At 25.5% G+C, this 15787-nt stretch overlaps 1 protein-coding gene across 4 annotated transcripts in view; it reads left to right on the top strand.

Annotated features, from left to right (window-relative positions):
- The window catches only part of LOC100870357 (netrin-1), a 212313-nt gene that overhangs the window by 104902 nt on the left and 91624 nt on the right, over positions 1-15787 (top strand). The gene's annotated exons all lie outside the window — the stretch shown is intronic.

The following is a 15787-nucleotide window of genomic DNA, read 5'->3' as shown; positions in this document are numbered from 1 at the left end:
TATTGATTGAAGTATGTAAATCAATTTCAAAATATCTCACATAATGTAAACTATCTTCTGAAATATAATTATTAAGCAGAATTTACGTAATTAATTTGTTGAGGCTTGTTATGTTTCGAAAATAAAAAATAAATATTTTTATTTAATTTTAAAATATTTCAAATAAATAGATAATTATCTTATAATTATGAAGCGAAAAAAAAATCTAATTTTTAATTATTTAATATAAATTAAACGATTTTGATAATTATATTCAAATTATAATAAAAAAGTGCAAATTATTTTTTCATGCTATTAATTTTTATTTTAATGAAATGAATTATAAAATAAGAATTAATATGTATTAAATAATTTATTCGTCACTTCACGAAATACATTATTTATTATTTGAATTTAACGAAAATTACTAATTTTTTAATATAAAACAACAATTATTCATATCATTATATTTATATATAATATCTTAATAACACTATTATGATACTGTTATTATATCTATTCTTCAATAATATTCTGAATAAATCATCAGAAATTTATTTTCAATGCGATATTTCTTTAATCAACAATCAATACTTCAATTTAATATTTTATTTAAAATCGTTTTTTTCTTCCAGAAGAAATTTCTGTGTAAATAATACGTACGTCTTGTCTGTTGAAACTACACTGATTGTGAGACGAAACTCACGTTGAAATCTGAAAGCGTGAAATCACGTTAGAGGGCTTATGGGATTACGGGAATTAAAATTGAACCACTATCGTTGTCACCTTTAGCGAGAGCCAACGTGTTTGCTCAACTTCGATAAATGCCTACTCGAGATATTCTTTGATATTATCACGTCTTTGTCCCTAAAACTGAAACAAATATTTATCTTGCAATCCTTGTCCACTTATTTATTTAGCAATTCTTTCCTTTTACGATAAATACTATGTATATATTGCATCAATAAATTCCATAGTTAGATATTTGAAAAGTCGATTCTAGAGTTCGCGTTAGAGAAAGCGAGAGAAAGACAGAGTAAATTTTTTTTTCACTTGGATCAAATCTTTAATTTGATTATAACTTAATAAATAAGCTTTAATCGCTATTTTTGCATACTAACCTTTATGTTTTTTTTTTTTTGATTTGTAAAATTAATATACGATCTTGTATTATTATGAAATTATATTTTAAAAAAATAATATTGAAAATCTAAGGATTTGATTTTTTTCTTCAAGATGACATTCTATTAATAAAATAGAATTATTTTGATCAATAAAATTTTTTTTTATTGACTCTGTATTTAAAAATATCGATAAATTAATAATACAAGACTAGAGAAAAAATAGAGGATTTTATCTTTTATATTTTATAAAAGTAAGCTTTATTCACGATTAGGTAATAGTCATATAATTTTAATTCCATCCTAGCAAACATAAACGTGAAAAAGACGGGAAAAAACCTGACAGAAATATAAATGAAATCTTAAAAAATCAATTTTACAATAAATCTGGAATTTTAAAAATAAACTTTATTCGCTATCCACTAATAATAATCTTAATTCCAATCCTAACAAACATAAAAAGAGAGAAAACATCTGACAAGTGCTCAAATGAAATTTCAAATTTCACAAGTTTAAGAATTCGAGGAGGTAGCCTAATTCAATGTCCGTTCGAATCCTTGGAATCGTTCGATCCCGAGCGGAATTTCATTCACCTGACTGGAACGACACCTATTGAATTTAAGCTCGTTAGAGAAAGGGGGGCCCCGGACAACATGACGCATCACGTGTTCCATAGAGCAGCTACCAGACACCGAAACGTTAGGAGGCCTATCCTTCTACCTTTCAAAGGCGATCCGCCGAACCAGGCCAGGTATCATCAGCCCCAGAGAAGTTGAACGTTGATTGCCAGCTGTGTCGATAAGATCTGATACAGACACTCGAGTTTCCAAAGGCTGCGAAAGGTCACGAACCCTGCTCAACCGTGTGCAACTCGTGATACTTTGCCGGATCCATTCGCAGGGTTCCATCGCGGCTCTTTCGTATCTTTCTGCTTAACTTTCGTGGCTGAACCGTTAGACACCGTTTTATTTTAACCATATAACCCCCTTCTCGGAGAGAACATCCGTTCTCCGAGCACACAGTAGAATATTAGCACGGGCCATATTCTGGTTAATTTAATGGAACGAGTCGCGTGAAAGTGCATCGCGATGTTGTTCATCGTTTATCGTTTCGACAGAGATCGAATGAAACTGTTGAAAATTAGTTCAATTAGCGAGGATAATTTGAATGGTAAACTCTAACTCGAGAAAATAATTATGTACGATAGTATAGGTGAAATTTTTATTTTGATTTTTGTGTAAATAGAAAAGTTTTGTTTTCTCGAAAATAGGTAAAAAGTAAATAAGAAATATTTATTCTTGTTATAAGAGCCATAAGAAAAATAAATAAAAAATTATGGTTTTAGGAGGAAATTGAATTCATTTGCAATATTTTATTAGTAAAGGTTTTAATTCAAGAATTAGAAAATTTTAATTATATTCATTGTGTAATATGTATATAAAAAATGTATTTGAGATTGCTAATCAATGTTGAACGAAGTTCTGTTAGTATTATAGCTACAATTAAACTTTATGATATATATATATGTAATTGATTGAGAGTTCTATGCTTTGTTTAATTTTCCTCCTGTTTGTTAGAATACAAAATATAAAAATCACAATTTGCTTGTTGTTATATCTGTCATGATTAGTCATGTGTCTTTTTATTTATATATGAAAATATATTGTTTAATTGGTGAAATTGCAATTTTAGGTAGTAAGTAAATTTTTGAATGTTTACGTCAACTATAAAATCAATAAGAAATCATCACATCAAAATGAGAAATTTGAAATTTTCAATTTAGAAATTTACTTAAAAGTTTCATTAATAAAAAGTATAGATAATAGTGATTTTTTTTATACTGATAATTTCATAAATTTTGTAAATTTTCAATAAGCGTGCAATATTGCTTATTTAAATTGGGAAAAAATCACATTGGATAAGTGGTTTTTTAGAAAAAATTAAATTTACGAATTAAATTGTTAAAAAAGAAAAATTATTAAAAATGAAATAATTTTCAAATATGGACGTTTATTAAGTGAAAAGATACATATTTAATAAGAGAAATGCATTATGAAAAATAAATTAGTCTTTTTTAGATATTATTCCAGAATACAAACTTGTTAGGTAAGCTAGTTTAAATATATACATATGTAGTAACTCGTATGCTTGGATAATTGGTCATTTAGATAATTGAATATAATCAATGTTATACTGTAATACAACATAAATAAAAGCAAATAAAATAATAATAAAATGGAAATAGATAATAAAATTTTTAATAATATTCCAGAAATTAAGTAATGCTAAATACAAGGATAATTCTAATATTAAATTATCCATTATTAAATATATATAATAATTATTGAAAATAAATTTTTATTTGTGTGTTATATTTATTAATATAAAAAAAATCAAAAACCGTAAAGAAATGACTTAAAGGTTAAAACTTAAATTTTATAAAAAGCAAATTAAATTTTGTTAAAATATTAATAATTTCCCTCTGATCTATTCTATTATAGTACTTTGATTGTACTAGAAAAATTAAAATTAAAATGCATCTTGTGATTTTTAATAAAGTAATTCTTAATATATGATAAAATAAAAATAAAAAATAAATAAATCTTATAACAATTTAAATACCTAATTACTTATCTATTTATTGTAAATTATAATATATGAGATGTTTGAATAGTTTTTGAATTAAAATGAAGAAATAATTTTTATGAAATTTGTTAAAAGTTAATTATTTTTACGATTTTAATAAAAATACTTCTTTACTTCTTTTAAAGAACACATTATTTTATATATAATTTTTATTAAAATTAAATTTTTAATAAATATTTAATTGATTATACACTTGTTATATATTTAATTTTAATTATAATCATTGAGATTTATTAATGATTTGAAATTGGCAGTTTAACAAAAGTTAAATGTATGTATATTATATTGTTTTCATTTTCATTATATTTTATCTATATTCATGAATTATTACTTTGAAACATATATATATATACATACACGCAAACATACATACGCATTCACGCATACACGGTATATTTATTCATATCTATTAATTATTGGAAGTCATTATTTATATTTTATCGTCAATCTTTTATCCCGTGTATGATATATTTTAATTAAAATAATTAAAATTAATTCTATAAAACAAATTTTAATTTTAATTCTAAATTTATTTATTTTATTTATTAATTCAAACACTACTGCACATCGTTAGAAAAATGTTAAAATGAAAGTCTATCTGACGAATTTAAATTACAAATTCAACCAATATCCATATATAAATTAATATCAAAAATACAACCTGTATTTAATATCAATTTTTTTTAAATAAAAATATAACGATCCAATGAATAACATCGAAAGATAATTTCGAAATGTTTCGAAAGATAATAGTCGATATACATAAATATAAATATTACACGTATGTACATCTTAAAAGAAAATGGAAACATTATCTCGAAATACTTGCTTCTGCATCGATTAGAAAAGTTCAGCTCCACGATAGGCCGAGTTATGACCATCTTCAATCAGCGACTACACCGTTTCCTTCGTTTAATGTGAACTGAACCTTGGATCCCGTCGAATGTTTTCTTCACAAAGAAACGAGCGGGCAATTTGAAAAAGTTTGGAACGAATAAAATCGAATCGTGCATCGCCTCTTATCAAGACGAATATCCTTTCCTCGTTCATTAGAGTATCGTTATTGCTTCAAACAAGGCAGTGTAATTCGATTAATTAGCCTTTTCGAGACGCTTAAAGTTATACGTGTGTGTAAGATTATGTGTGTGTGTGTGTGTGTTTGTATGCATACTTTCACAGGTATGCACAGATACAAAGAGGGAGAGAAGAATGGCATCCGGAAAGAACCGGATAATTTTTAAGATGTCCCAAGATATCCGATGGATAGAGATAAGAGACATTGAAAAGATTCTTCACGGATTCTTTTTGAAAAGGAAAAATTTTAAAGTCGAGCAGCTTATTCCATGATTAGTTTAGAAATGAAAAGTTATGCAAATTTTTGTATATCTTTTGTATTTTTTACGCCTTTTGAACGAGATAATTGAAAATTTCAAATAAAATATGGTAAATTGATCAAATTTAAATCTAAAAAGCGTTAGTAAATGATATTTTCACCAAAAAAAAAAAAAAAAAAAAATATCATATATTAATATTATGGCAACTGGTGATGCAACTAGCGCCACGTGACTACTAGTAGCTAATGCAAATAATTATGCAAATGTATATGTATATTTACTTATTTATATTTATGCATTTCTTTCTTTATTTATAATATTATTTCTAATTTTTTATTTTTCAAATATTCAAATTATTATATTCTTCTATGAAAATATGAAAAAAGCATAGCATTTTTATTAAACTTGATATAAAATCATTATAGTTATTAATATTATTTTTGTAGATATAATCTATGTTTACATAATTACTTTAATATAATCATTTTATAAATATGTATAAATATTGTTGTAAGTTTAAATCAGATAGATTTTAAACAATTTCAAAAAAATGTTTAAATTAAAAGAAATCAAAGGTATTATATTTCATTAAAATAATCATCAAATTGCAAAATTTTAGAGTACTACAAATAAATTTTGATTTTAATTAGAATAATAATTTAAGAATGTAATCTCTCATATTTTAAATGAATATTCTTTTCGTTTCAAATAAAAATAAATTCTTATCTTTGAAAGATTTGAAAAATCATTGTCTATATAAAAGATAGGTATTTTTTTTTTTTCATAAAGAAATTCAGCTGCAATTTGAGAACGAAGATTATATTAATTGATTGAATAAATTATTTTTTATAAAATCTATTTATTTTTTATCATTCATCAAAACTTTCCTATCAATATTATTTGATCGTATATTCACTCAGTATTAAAGAATTAAAGCGTATTAGATAATTCATAATCTCTTCTTTGCCCCGACAAAAGCGAAGTGTGTGTATGAAGCTGTTGTAATGCATTTAAGATCACTAAGAGCAGAGGCAACTGGCTCGTATTGAAATTTCACGAGTCCTCGATGTCTCCTGCGACAATAGGCGCACCCTTAGAGACGATATGTCGAGAATGGGTGTAATTAGCGCTTCTATCATCTAAAAGCAATCATATTCGCTCGATCTAAGTGCGAAACAATGCACCGTTTGACCTAATTCCTTGGCAAAAATGCCAAGTTTAGGAGGATCTTTATTACGTGTCCGTTGAAGATATTTCAGATCGATTTTAATTTTCAATCAAATATCTCGTTTCCACTTATCGAAATATCGAGAAATTCGTTTCGATTAAATTTAATAAATAATATTTGATTAAACGTACGGGTGATGAATTTTCATCAACAAGTATTTGCAGGCATTGTAAGTAACGTAGATGTATGTTACAGTCTTGTTTTAAAAGTGGTACAATTTTTTTAATTAATGTAAAAACTTGACAAATATTAAGTTTCGAAAAATACGATATATAATAATATTTTAATATTCTTCTTTGACGAGGAATTTTCTTAATTATTAAAACCTCCTTTCTACGATGTATTTATATATTTTTTGAGATATTATCAGACTACGAAAAAAAATTTATTAACTTAATAAGACAAATGATGTTTTTGTCATTTAAAGAATCCTGAAGAATTTTACAATTAGAAAAACGTGTTTTTCAAGTTGTATCATATTTTTTTTTTTTTTTAATGTCGGACTGCTGGATTATTATCGATAGAAATGAAATTTCTAGGAAATTAATTAATTTAATAAATATTTCAATTTCTATGATGAAAAAAATCGTGGATTTCATTATTGTTATGAATATTATCTTCAAGAATAAACTTTGATTGCAAAGATATACTTAAGTACTATACTTATTTATGCTCCAATAAAATTTAACTTGTACTAAATCTATGAACATTACATTTCTATTTCTAAATTTTTTATTCAAAACAATTTATTATGTTTGTAAATTATTTTCAATTATATTTTAAAAATATCATAATATTACTAATAATATATATTGTAATATTTCATAAAAATACATATATCTTATTTACGTTGTTTTCAATATTATATAAGAAATTTAAATTTGTAATATTAGGCTACCTATTTCTTTTATTATTTATTTGTAGTTTTGATATATCAAAGTAATACATGGATATAACGTGGAAAAGAAAGTTATCTTATTCGAGAGTTGAACAATTTTCAAAGATTTCATACCTCCTTCATCCCGGAAGTTCGTTGAAGAACGATTACCGAAGACGTGTATCTACATCCGTTTGCAAAAAATTAACTCGCAACTTTGCTGCAGGTGTTTCTTCTCAGATAGTTATGTGAATCCGATATTTTTATTCTTTCATACAAAGTACATTATTTGCTAAGATAAAACTTTGCCGCTTTGCGTTAAAATTTTTTTCAAAATGAACAATTGGGATGATAAAAATTTAATTTTGATATAAAAAACAATACGATATAATTTAAAAAATTTATATAACTTTATATAAGGTATAATTATTAAAATTCTCTAAAATATAAATTATTATGGAATGAAGAATTTTTAATTTTAGATATTATTAGATATAGATATGATATTAAATTTGATAAAAAAAGTTTTGTTCATCGTTTTCCTTTGTTCAAGTATATGTATTAAACAAATTTATTTAAAAAATAATATTAAAAAGTTTATTACCAACATTAAGAAAATTTTATATATTTATATCTAACTACAAAACTTTTGATTTTATTTCTAAAAAAATTAGAATTTTTTATTGTAAATAACCCATAAAATAATAATTCTTAAAAATTATTAAAAATAAGAGTATTTTAACAATTTTCTTTAATATACAAAATATATCATTAACTAAATATATTAAATAAAATAAGTAAATTCAATTTTCTTCTTCCACGAAACATCAACCGTGATGGACCTTTTTTCTGGTAGACCACCAAAGTAGTAATATTTAAGGTGAAGTAGGAAAGGTCACGCGTTAAGAATCAGATATTTAAGATCATTTCAGAGTAATCTCCTAGATCGCGAAGAAAACGAGGAAAATTAAGCGTGTCTCCTAAATGGACCAATTTGTCTACAATTTCCTAACGACGACGCGGCGAGATGAAACTGCCGCCTTCGTTATTAAGGTGAAGGCATTATTTGCAAGCCGCATAATAAATACACGAGAAGTATATATATATTATAATTAATATACTATTAAAAGAGAAAAAAGGAAATTAAATAAAGAATATTTCTAAAATAAAATATTTATACGTGCAATTAATACAAATAATTAAATTGAATTAAACAAATCAATTTGTACATTTGATTGCACTTAAGAAAAATATTTTATCTGTTTTATAATTAATCGCTTGTTTAATAACTTTCTTCTTGTTTTATCAAATGTAAACTTATCTCAAAAAAAATTTATTCGTTAATTATTTTTAATGAAAACTATTCCTCAAGAGATTTTACAGTATCAATTCTTCGTTAATTTCCTCTTTGATAAAAGAATGATTTATAAAAAAGAAGAAAGGAGGAGAATAAGACGATTCTATGAATTTTATTCTTCAAAAAAAAATTCTATCAAATTTATTTCAAGAATTACAATCCTTAAAATTAATAATAAGAATAATATTAATATTGCTATTTAAATATGTCGCTTTTTAAAACGTGAATGCAATGTTAACCGCATACGTAGGGTTGGTGTAATTAATGTCAACTTGTGTCATATTATTCAGATGCTTTTCAAGAATTATATAGAGGAACGAGGAACAAATTACATTTTTTAAGAGCTTTATAAAAGCATGCAGAATTACTTAACACACAATGAAATAATAATATTCACATAAATTTCATCACTTACAAAAATGTTCTTTTCAGCTTTATTCATCAATTTTATTGTTCCATTTTAATTTTGCTACTCTGCATTGAATTTCTATAATTATAATTTTTTTTTATTAAACTTTATTGCATTAGATAAATAATATTCTGTTATATGTTCTCCATTATTTAATGCATTCTACTCTTTAGAAAAAAAAAAAGAAAATAACAATCTTTTTGAATTTAAAGAATTTGAAAATTTACAATGTTTCGAGTAGAATGTTTGAACATGTTCTATTACCTAACATTTCATTACCTGAATTGTACGTTATATCTACTTACAGATGGTTTTCCTCACTACAGCAATGGAAGTTAATTTTCTCTTTTTATATAACAAAAAGTAATATCAATAAACATTTAATCTTAATTGTTGAAATTAAAAACCAGTAAGAGTTATAAAACTGACAAAAATATGTATTATTGAGAAATCTACAATCACTATTATTATATACAATTAAAAAACAGTGAGAGTGTTATAAAATTGACAAGAATATGTATTATCGATTATAAATTTATAATCATTAGCACGAAAAAGAATGAATTTTGAAATTATTATTCATAAGATGGATTTTTTATATTAAAAAATTTGTTAAAAAAATATTTACTTATATATCTTTTCTGTTGTAATCTTATTCTGTTAATTCAGTTAATAAGGGTTCTATTGTATCTAAAAATTCGGTTTTAATTCACCTTTAATTTTCTGTGTTCGCACCAAGTTAAGCGATAATATGGGGAAAACACGTGGCTGGTGCAAAATGGTGTTAAAATCACATTAGCATTAAGTTGATTTATAGCTCAACTCCGCAACAAATCATTTCGTTGTGTATTATTTTTCTGACTGTAATATCTTCGTAATGAAATTATCGTTTAAATACGATAATTAACGCGGTATTATCCGGTAAAATCGATTTGATTATCGATTTTATATTGTAATCGTAGAGAAGAAATATCTGTGGGGTAATCCAACAAAATGTACACAATGATTCACGAAAGTATTTACTTTTTTATTTCTTAATGAAATATTCATTAACAATTTTTTATTTTTAACGAAACTTCTATGAATTGTATACGAAGCAAATAATATGTCATTTTAAGGAAAATCGATGCTCAAAGAATTTCAATGAATATTCGTTTTTTAAAAATATAATATTTTGTAATAGTACGAGATAGATTAGAAAAATGTCCAGATCTTGTGATTTATCATTTTTCGAAATTCAAGAATTTGTACGAAAGAATGTTATAATTTTAAGGATCGATTTAATAACTCGTTATGCTCTACGTATATACAAACTTTTATTAAAATAATAATTTTTAAATGAATAAAATACTTTCGTGATTATATATACGTTAGAATTGAAATTATTGCATAAACAGGAAATATAGATGATAATGGATATATTAATATTACAACAAGATGTATATTAACAAAATCAAAACATTATAATATTCTATAATAATGATAATTATATATTGAGATAAACAATTTTTTTGGACCAAGAAGAATGAAAATACACTAAAAAAACTTAAATAATTTTCAAATATAGAGTTTTATTATAAGAAATGTATTAAAAAAAAAATCAATTAATCATTTTTGAAACTAACATTAATGTTTATGTTTTTTATTATTATCTACCTTATAAATTTCTGTGATAAACACAAAGGAGAATGAATTCAAACTTTACATTTATTTATTTATTAAACATGAAATGTACAAAATTGAACATGTGTTAAGAGAACTTTTAAAATTTTCAATTTATTGCGTTTAATCAATCATATATCCAACATTTTTAAGGCATTTGATACATTTTCAAATTGATTTTTTTATCAAATGATTCACCTTTCACTTAAAGATAATTCGTGCACGATATCAAGAACTACTTAAAAAAAATGCACACGTTTCAATTTTCAGTCTAATATTTTCTGCATGAATACACATCTCCTATGGTATTAAATATCGTTATTAAGAATGAAAAATGTTGAATTTCATGTAATTCAATATCTGAACGCACTGTTGCGTATCGACAGCTTATAAGAGATCGTATTTTCATTTAATTTATTTCTACTTTTATCTGTAAATGAATGAATTTTAATGCAGCAATAAGATAAAACTGTTGCACGTTTTATGTTGTATCAATTCTCTTTCTCCTTTCTTTAAGCTGAAAACGTGTAGTAAATAGCTAAGTAAATAGCTTTTATTTTCTTTTCATATTTAATCTAATCTTTTCGTATCTTTTCTCAATGTTATTTAATGTACTTCATTATTGAAAATTTATAATTAAAAAGATAGAAAGAAGTTGGGAATGAATATAAGAATTGTTTCACTCTTATATAAAATAGAAATTAATGTTATAAGATAGTGTTTCCCAATCAAAATATAACATGAAAATTTTTTTAAAACTTCATTTAAATATAAAGATATCTATTTATAAATAATGTTAAGAAATATGAAATAAAATAAAAATACATCTCTTCTACTAATATGAATCGAATTCCAGCTTACATTAATATTACCTTAAATATTTTTCTTTTTATATTCATAAACAAAAAATTTCATGAAACTTTTTATTACAGTATAATTTATATTTGAAAAAAATAAAATAACAATCAGGAAAAAACTTCTTGTCTTCAACAAAACCAATGCTCAATTATATAAACGATTAAATATTTCAAGTTTGTTTAATTCCATTTTTTTTTTCTTTCTTTTTTTCCCCATTTCTAAAGGAAGAACGTGTCCATATCTCGCATTCGTTCATTTTCAGCCAAGCCCCACACCATTAAAAACAAGGATTCATTAAATATCATAAATAATTATTAGAACGATTACTCTTCGTTTCAATCTCGAATAAAAAGAAAAATTCCAATCCGAACATTCTATTAAAATCCTAAGACAAATCCTGTTAATAGCCTTAAGCTTAACGTTTCGCGGGCAATAACACAAGGAGGAGCGGGAGAAACGAAAGAATCGAAGTCCCTTCCTTCCTTGTAAATCTTTTCCTCCTCGGGGGTGCGCGATAAATCTTAACGAGGCCGAGAGTATAACCCCGCCGAGGGAGGGTTTCGAGGAGAGGAGGAAAATCCAGAAGACGTGGAGCATCGATTATACGACGGTTAATCGTTAATTACAGCGATTGCCTCCACGAAAACAAGCCGGGCCCTTAGCGTGGCCAGCCACAGCTTAATAACAGGAATCGATCAAGAAATTTCAGACGGTGGCTGAACAAGGTTATTAACTATCGAGATCGTTATTCGATCGATCCGACACGCCACATTCCACGTGAATTTAACGACTATAACCCCTTATCCCTCTGGTGAGGGGTAATGTATCGTCGAATCATTGGATTTCGGTTTTTCTGTGCTGTTTCTCGTGATCTTCGTTCTGTTGTTGCGTGGCGATATTTGTTGACGATGCATGGAAAAGTTTGAGAAAGTTTGAACAAGTTGAAAGGAAAGAAGAAGAAGAAGAAGAAGTATAATATTGAGATGATGTTTGTAATTATATAACGTTGCAAAAGCATAAAAAAATTAGAATTGGTGAAAAATATTCAATAGTAAATATGTGGATGAATGTTATTATTATTATTATGATATATTGCAATAAATAAATCCAAGAATTAACAATAAGAAATTTATGAATAGTTTTTAAAAGCGTGCTATTTTCAAAAATTTATTTAGGCAAAGTGATATTTAATGATATCAATTGATGAATTAAATTTGTTATTTTTTACCATGAGTAAGAAATATATGACAAGTTTAAATGATATTAATATAATATGTAACAATAATAATGTTATATTATGTTTGTTATTAATTTTATAACAGATATGTATCTATTCAATAGATAATATAATCCAATGTAACGGTAGTTATTACATTATGTACAACTTGATTTTTTTAAATTCCTTAAATAATTAAGAGTTTCTAAAAGTAATCATGTAAAAAAAGGAAAGAATTAATAATCAGAATGCAAGACTAGTTATATGGTAGATATATATTGATGAAAAGAAAATTTTAATTAACTTTATATTTTTATTGAAAAGATATTGAATGCTGATTAAATATATTCTCTGATGCAATTATTTAAAAATAGATACATGAAACTTGATGAAGTATATTACAGGTTTTTTTTAACTTCTTTTATAACATTAAATATATGTTGCAATTAAGAAAGTATTCATATATTTAAAAAAGATTATGTATAATGAGATTTATTTTTGAACGTTTTTATGATTTAATATATTTTTTTATGTAAATGATAAATATAGAAATTAATATAACTTAATCGTCTAACTATGTAAGCTATATTGAACGTTTCCAGCCATGTACATATTGTTTTCAATGTAAATTGAATTCTCAATTTATACTATTAATATTTGTAATCTTGTTTGTTTGTATTAGAAAGAAAGATCTTTACTCTTTCTGAAAATAATATTTTAATATCTTTAAATAATCTATTATTTATATTATCAATATTACATAAATTGAACGTTAATTCAACTTGGAAATGCAAATGTATTATAATAAATAATTTAGAAAGCATTGAATACCTTTGAGCTATTTAATTTTAATCCTTTAAGCTCTAAACAACATTGCTGTTATTTTGGAACATTTTTATTATCAAGTTAAATATAGTTCTTATTACATTGTAACATATCAGAGGACTCTAAAGAATTTTTATGCAATTCGTAATCGAATATTCTAAACAAAATTAGAAATAGAAACACAATATATTCCATCTTGTAAAAGATTCTTTCTTCTTTTACATATAATTAACGAATCGTATATATAATTAATTACATAAAATAAAAATAATAAATTTTATGAAAATATTTTGAATAAAAATCCACAGTCTGTTTATAAATCTTCATTTCACATTTTCACCCCTCCAAATATATTAATACCCTGTATGCACACCTTCTCATATTAATAACCCATTACATTCTATACACTACATTAAGTTTCATTCACGAAAACAGAATTTCCATGACACAATTACAAATAACGACAATACTTTTCTCCCCCGCTATCTATCTATTTATCAACCCGCTCGTAAAACACGTCGAACACTTCGGTCTCAGCTCGTAACCAGAACTGGAACCGAGAATCCATTTCACGACCGTAAAAATCTATTTCGGTATCGAAAACGTTAACGCGAAGAGAACGAGTTAAGAGAACAGGATGCGTGGCGATCGCGTCTAAAACAGGATCCGCTTCGGCCTCGAATGGATTATTGGGTCGAGTGATCGCGTACACACGAATATAGAGCGAGAAGAGGTCGTTAAAATTGCATAGTTCCATACCGATCCTCATACTCGTTCTCGCCTCCATGCCGTCCGATTGCTGCCTTTCAATTATTCCGTTATTTTCAAGAAGTCACGAAGAAGAACGGCGTGCTCGAGTAGAGGAAGTTACGGCACGATTCCTCTCGAGATTCTTCTTCTGCTTCTTCTTCTTCTTCTTCTTCTTCTTCGTCTTCTTCTTCTTCGGTTCTCGAGAATTCAATGGACGATGGTTCAGCCCTCGATACGACACCGGGTTGCCACCTTTCCGGGGCGAAGAGGGAAAACGGAAGGCGGGCAAAGCGGAAGTAGGGGAAAACTGTCATCGCGGAAAGAAGACAAGACGGTGTTCAACGCTGTTTCGAATGGATGCACTCGAAACTCATTACCGTGATAAATGCCGTAAAAATTCTCCCTCAATTAAGTTAACTTCTCGGGGGATGACGCGATGACATTATCGTGAACGACATTTCAAGTTTTTTTTGTTTTCTCGTAGGGATTGAAACGCGTTAGAGGAAAATGTATATATTGAAGTGCTTTCTTTTTGTTTCAAAGATGAAAAATGTTGATGAAGTTGTAATTTTTAGGAAATGAGAAATTTTTTTTTAATTAGTAGAAAATGGAGGGTTTTTATTTAATTGTTAACAAATATCTTGAATAAAATAATTGGTATTTTCGTATGACATTGTATCGTTCCAAAATTTTAAACACGTTTTAATGAGAAAATAAAAGGAAATAAGTATTATTTTTTCCAAAATTTAATGATCTAACAATATAAATGCAATAAATTTTTGATAGTATATCTTGAAATTCGAAAAATCTTCTTTTCCATTTTTTGTTATTCGAATAATTTCAAACGAATTTAATGAAATTTATTTCAAACATTTCTTTTTTTTTGCATTTAATATCACTAAAACTATCTTGTACAAATAAAATGAAGGAATAAAATCATATCTTTAGAGATATGCGATGTTCTTTTTCCTCTATTTTTTTACGTAAAATATTTTGCTGTGTATCTTTAATTATATAATTATATAAAAAAAAATATGAACTTTGTTTAAAAAATATTTATACGCATCTATTATTTTAATTAATATCTTAGAAGTTTATGTATTAGTAAGTGATATTCCAATTTTAAAAATTTTTTTAAATTTTGAATCAACTTATTTTGTTATTACAATAACAAATATATTATTTTCTCAATTATTTGTTTATAACTTTTCACAATGGAGAATTTTTTGTTAAATATTTTTATTTCTCAACTGAGAGAGAGAATGCGTGGAACATTTGTTCACATTTCACAAAGCAAAATGTAACTAACGTATTGATTTCATTTAAAAGGTGACTATACCTTATATTCTAACCTAGATAACTTGTAAACCATTGTTAATGCTTGATGTAGATGGGAAAAATGTTCGAAAAAATCCACTTTCTCTTTCTATTTTTTCGCAACTTACTTTGCGTATTACAAAAATAATTTCAACGACATATAATATCCATTTATTTTAATTCTATTTTCAATTGTTCCAATCGATTA

This window comes from Apis florea, unplaced genomic scaffold (assembly GCF_048593485.1).
Source record: "Apis florea isolate Af1SG1 unplaced genomic scaffold, ASM4859348v1 contig_3078_pilon, whole genome shotgun sequence".
NCBI classification, from domain to species: domain Eukaryota; kingdom Metazoa; phylum Arthropoda; class Insecta; order Hymenoptera; family Apidae; genus Apis; species Apis florea.
This window is presented reverse-complemented; position numbering and strand designations above follow the sequence as displayed.